Source organism: Carlito syrichta, unplaced genomic scaffold (assembly GCF_000164805.1).
Source record: "Carlito syrichta isolate Samal-C Ts95f unplaced genomic scaffold, Tarsius_syrichta-2.0.1 Scaffold305304, whole genome shotgun sequence".
Lineage (NCBI taxonomy): Eukaryota > Metazoa > Chordata > Mammalia > Primates > Tarsiidae > Carlito > Carlito syrichta.
In genome coordinates this window covers 211,503-217,865 of record NW_007249400.1, presented here as the reverse complement: position 1 = coordinate 217,865, position 6,363 = coordinate 211,503, and the positions used below count along the sequence as shown (strand labels likewise).

Genomic DNA, 6,363 nt, shown 5'->3' with positions numbered 1-6,363 from the left:
TCATGCCTGTAATCTCAGCACTTTGGGAGGCAGAGGTGAGAGGATTGCCTGATCTCAGGGTTCAAGACTAGCCTGAGCAACTTGGCAAGACCTCGTCTCTACAATAAATCAAAAAATTAACCAGGTGTGATGGCACATGCCTGTAATTCCAGCTACTTGGAAGACTGAGGTGGAAGGATTGCCTGAGTCCAGCAGGTTGAGGTGATGGATGTCACTGCATTCCAGCTTAGGTGACAGAGTGAGACTTCAACTCAAAAAAAACCAAGGTCTTATTTCCCTGGCTACTTTCTAGTCTTTCTTTTTATCTTTGGCTTTCAGCAGTTTGACTATAATGCAGTATAACTCCTTTGTATTTTGGGGTTTTTTTTTTGGCTTGGAACTAGCTCAGTTTCTTACATCTGTGAGTTGCTTTTTAAAATCAGTTTTGGAAATTTCTCAGACCTTATCTCTGTATCATATTTCTGCATAATTCTCTCTCTTCTCTACTACCAGGACTCAAATTGCATGCATGTTAGGACTTTCAACCAGGTCTTATAATTTTTTGTTCTCTTTTTACTTTTTTTGTGTGTGCTTCATGTTTATTTTGGGGCAATAAGTAGAGAAAGATCTGATCTCTCAGGAGAGCACTCTGTGGGTCTGTATCTTGGTAGGAGTCTGTATCTTGGTAGGAGTAGGAATGAGATACTGGACAGGCATCAGGAATGACTGGATCTAGGCATCAGGTTGTTGATTGTTGTGGTTTGGCCTCATTTGTAATACTGCCTCTGTGTGTTGAGGTCACTGTAGACATCTGGTCTCTGACCCTGAAGTTCCTGATAAGGAGACTCAGTCTCAGAAATACACTGTTTCCATGTCACCTCTGCAGCCCCTCACCCCTGGGGAACCAGCCAACCCAGAGAGTACACAGCCAGGGTGATGAGCAGGGTCAGCACCAGGTTACCCAGCACAATCCCCACCAGCACACCAGGGCTCACCATGGAGCAGTTGCACTCTCTCTGGGCCTGGACAGGACTGAGACCACCCACAGTCAGAAGGAGCGGCAGGAGCAGGAACTTGCTGGAGGCTTCAAGGCCCCCCATGATGCCGTATGTTGCTGGACACCACAGTCAAGGGCCGGTGGGATGTGGCATAGCGTCCAACCAAGTGAAGGAGGAAGTCTGAGGTTCTCTTTTTACATTTTTAATTATTTTTTAAATCAGTGATTCAGTTTGGATATTTTCTGTCGATCTATATCCTAGTTTACTCATCCTTGATTATTTACACCCATCCAAAAAGTTTTTAAGTTTACATATTATATTTTTTAATTATACTATGTTCATTCATTCTTTTTCTAGATTCCAATTCTCTTTAAATTCTCCATTTCTTATTTTGTTTCTGTGTTCTTTTTGGCAATAAATTAATCATAGTTATTTTAATGTTCCTACTTGATAATAATAATAACTATTATTATTTTAAACAATAGATATGGGATCTTACTATATTATCCAGTCTTATCTTGAACTTCTGGCCTCAAGCAGTCCTCTTGCCTCAGCCTTCTGAATAGCTGGGATTGTAGGCATGCACCACAACACCAGGTCTGCCTGGTAATTACACCTGACTCATCTGGATATCTTTTTCTACTCTCTTTTCTCCCTTCTTGCTTGGCTTATTTGATCTTTTTTGTTTTGCTTTGTTTTTAACCATACCTCATACTTTTTTGATTGGATAAAAACGTAAAGCCTAGGTTATTTATCTTCCTCCAGAACAGGTTGTATTCTAGCAAACAGCACCAAAGGATTATCTTTGTCGTGGCTTGGTTTTAATCTGTATTCTGTCTTGTTTATTTCATTTTGCTCTTACTTTTAGGGTTTAACTCATTCCCAGGGCCTCTACTGAAGTTCTGAGGTACTTGCCAAAATCCCTCTGTTTGGATGATGCTGAACTCCAAGTATTGAATCTCCAACATCACATGACTGCTACACTCTTTTTGCAACTCTTTAGCTTCCCAGTTGCTGTCTTCTTCTGGGTTCTTCAAGTCTTTCCCTATACATACACACTTAGGAACAAGTCAATAACAAAAGGGAATTTGTACACAGATTTTGATGTTTCATCTCTGCAGTGTCCTCTGTTTCTTAAGTTCCAGTCACTTTGCCAACCCAAACTCCAAACAGTGGACTTGTATCTCCTAATTGAGCTCGTTCTTCTATCCTGCAAACTGGGAAGTGCCCTCAAGTAAAAAGCTGTGGTCATGTGGAACTCACCTCATGTCCCTCTCTTCTTTCAAGGATTGCAGTCCTTCAAGGCTTGACATCGGTTGCTCTCTGAGGCCTTTAAACAGTTGATTTACATATTCTGTCCAGCTTTTTGTTTTGTTTTGTTTATTTTTTGCTTTTGAGTTAGAGTCCCACTCTATCACCAAGCTGGAATGCAGTGGCATGCCAATCCACCCCAGCGTCAACCTGCTGGGCTCGGGCAATCCTTCCACTTCAGCCTCCCAAGTAGCCAGAACTATAGGTGTGTGTTACCACACCCAGCTAACTTTTTATTATTGTAGAGATGTCTCACCAAGTTGCCCAGACTGCTCTCAAGTCCATGGGCTCAGGCAATCCCTTCACCTCGGCCTCCCAAAGTACTGGGATTATAGTCTTGAGCCACCATGCTCAGCTTCTGTCCAGCTTTTACATGAATTTTTGATAGAAAGTTTAGTTCTAAATGAGCCACTCTGTCATGACCAGAAATTAAAAGTCTCCTTTTAATTAACAGAAGAATCACACACTGCCCCTAGGATTTTAGAGCTTATTTCTACAGATAAGTATTCTCCCTTTGAAAAATAGTTCCCAGCCGGGGTTCGGTGGCTCATCCTGTAATCTTGCACTTTGGGAGGCTGAGGTGAGTGGATTGCCTGAGCCCACGGGTTCAAGACCCACCTGGGCAATTTGGCGAGACTTCATCTCTACAATAAATCAAAAAATTAACCGGGTGTGGTAGCACGCACCTGTAGTTCCAGCTACTTGGAAGGCTGAGGCGGAAGGATTGCCAGAGCCCAGCAGGTCAAGGCTGCAGTGGCCAGAAGCAGCCACTGCACTCCAGTCTGGGCGACAGAGTGAGACTCCAACTCAAAAAAGAAAAAAAAAGAAAAATAGTTCCCAGCTCTGGTTTAGACTAAATGCCTGATCAGGGAACACTGAATAAATATGAGTCCTAACCTGTCTCTCATGAATTAGATACTAACTTGAACAAGCAGAAGATAAAATTGGACATATACAGAAACAGCTCATCTTCAAGTGGAAATAATACATGTTACTATATTAGGCTCCAGCAGATCTTGAAGGTGCAAGTAAGTTGCATCCACAGGCAGTTCACACTCCCATGACACCCAGTCTTGCTGAATGGGCAACTTTCCATCAATTTTAACATGTAGTCTCAAAGAAATCTCCCTCTGATCAATTCCCTCAGGAATAAAAACACATTCAGACTTGTGAATGTTTTACACATCTTTCCTCACATTATGCTATGACCACCCAAAAGTGAACTGCTGCTGCTTTATAACCCTGTTGAGGAGCGCCCTGAAAGATGAAAAACAAGGTAAATCCCACCAGAGGGCAGAATATTTGGTAGTGCTTCTGGTTTTTCATCTGGCCAAGTAAGTGACATAGAGAGAGGTATGGATTGATACTAGATTATGGGCAATGGCTAATGGTTTTATTGAGATTTTCAGGTACTTGGAAAGAACAAGATAAGAAGATTGTTGAAAAGGAGGTCTGGGGAAGGGTCAAGGTGGCAGACCTCCCAGAATGGACAGATATTGTGAAGGTATTTTTGTCCCAGTGTGACTATTTAACAGAGGGTGTCAGTGGTATCCAAAAATCAGTAAGAATGGGTAAAATCAGGTAGGCAAAATGATCTGTCCCATCGATATCAGTCAGATCCTTTCCCAGCCACTCCAGAGTTTGCTCAATAGATTTATGAACAAAAGGCCACAGTGGCAAGGGTGGAGGCTGGGCATGGGTTCATCAAGGCATGTCTAGCTTAACTTCTACTAGTACCCAATATGCCAGCAACAAAGACCAACACCAAGCCCATGATATGAACCATTGCCCAAGGAAACTGGCCAGTTATGAGTGACAAGTTGAGTATATTGGAACCCTTCAGCCATTAAGGGGGCAATTGTTTGTCTTTATGGGAACAGAAATCTACTCTGAATATGAATTTGCCTTTCCTGCTCACAATGTATCTTCCAGTATCACTTTTTATGGATTTAATAAATGCCTTATTCATCATGATGATACCCCATATGACCCTGATTTTGACAAAGGAATTCATTTTATAGCAAAGGAAGTGAAGCAGTAAGTCTCATGCCCATAGGACTCACTGATCTTACAATGCCACCCTGTTAGGTTAAAATATATCCCAGCGGGGTCTCCAAAATGTTAGGTCAGACCCATGGAGATGGGGTTGTGTAATCCAATGCCACATGAAAGATGCAAATAATTCACAGAATTTAGACTGGAAAATATAGCTTATTTAGAAAGTAAATGAGAGAGAGAAATTCACCTTCCCAAGGTAGGGGAGAGGACCAAAGCTTAGGAAATGGTCTGACTATATCTCAAAGAACACATGGCCAGACCATAACTTAACAAGGCAATGGTGAAAGGAGAGAGAGAGAGAAAGAAAGAGAGAGAGAGAGAGAGAGAGAGAGGAGAGTCACCTCCCAAGATAGAGGAGGGGGTCAAAGCTTAGGAAACAGTGGCCTGGCTGTAGCTCAATGAGCACATGTCCTGGCCAGTGCTTAGCACAGGTACTAATGTCAGGTGATGGACAGCAGGCAGATGGGTGGGCCAGTCACATGATTGCTGCCATGGTGATGGAGTTTGTGTCATGAAGGGTACAAAGGGCTGATTAAGTTAGCTTAGGTATTATGGTTATTATGGGTAGAGGCAAATACTTGAAATAGAAAAGCTAATTAGTATAAAACAAGCTGGGGAGGGGGTTGCAAAACAATTACCAATAACTACCTGTGAGAAACCAGTTCTGGTCTTGGCTAATGGATTTGAGGGTAAATTAAAGTGACCTGCTAGAAAAATATGACAAAGCTAAGCAATGTTAAAACAGCTGCTCATGGGCTATATTAACTCGATGTTATGTTCTTTCACATCCCATCACTCAGAAGGAGGTAGCCTGATAGACTAGAGAAATGACCTACTGAAGACAATTTTTTGGTTGCTGTCTGGATGACAATAGTTTGTAGGGTTTGAGTGCTGCCTTAAAAGTTGAAGTACATACTTTTAATCAGTAACCAATATATAGAGCAACCTCCTATCTGATCAGAATACACAGGCCTGGGAACCAAGGTAGGAAGTGGGAATGCCTCCTCTCACGATCCCTATGAACCCAGTTCCAAAATATATGCTTTCTTGTCCTCAACTTTGGATCGTGCTGGCTTGTGCACTTTAGTTCCTAAGAGTGAACTACAGTTACCAGGAGTGAAAATAATCCTTTCATTGAACTGGAAGCTGAGATTGCTGCCTGAATTTTGGGGGTCCCCAGGCCACTGAATCCACAGGGAAAGAAGAGTACAACTAATATATCGGAGTGGAAAGAGGAAATAAATGAGAGGGAGGAGTATTTCTGGAACCCAGACACTTCTCTGGAGTGCATATTAGTATTCTCTGCACAATGGTAAAAGTTAATGGAAAACCAGCAACCAATACAGGAGGATCTTTAATATTTAATAGCTGTAAGCCCATCCACTTGATCATTATGCAATCCTGTTGTAGCAGTCAGGACCTAGGCAGGAAATAGAGCCCTGGTCTAAATTCCAGCTCTGTCTCTAGCCGCCAGTATTAAAACGGACACATTATTTCATTTCTTGGACCTCATTTTCCTTCTCTTGGACTGCCTGCATACCCTGTTGTTACTTTCTTTCTTCTCTGTTGTTGTGATGATCTGAAGTGATAATGAGAATAAAGGCTATACTATTGATGTAAAGTTCTAGGCCCTTGGGGTTGTTGATAATGAGCTTATTATTATCTGTAAAGCCTAGGGACAAATCCTACTTCCCCCACATACATGCTCTAGGAGATGCCAGGGAATTGATCCCTGAGGGATGGTGGGTGTGATACCCTATGGGAGCCCCATCTTGACGAAAAGTGCCCCAGGAAGCCTGCAGGAAAAGAGCGACCTGGGGATCTAATGGTCAGCCCCAGCCTGCTACCTCTACCAAAGTCTCGCGTGGAGAAACACAAGAAACATCAGTGTGAACCAAGCAACAGGTGAACATTGCTGGGGATGGAGTGCCCAGAAAAAGGCAGAGAAAGCTGGGGTGGGGAGACAAAGACAGGGAGTCCAGGGACTACAGCTCTGGGCCAGAAATCAGGAAGACAG

General features: G+C 42.7%; 1 pseudogene; it reads right to left on the bottom strand.

Annotated features, from left to right (window-relative positions):
- Positions 1-726: 726 nt before the first annotated feature.
- Positions 727-1,139, bottom strand: LOC103263864 (annotated as a pseudogene).
- Between the last annotated feature and the right edge of the window lie 5,224 nt (positions 1,140-6,363).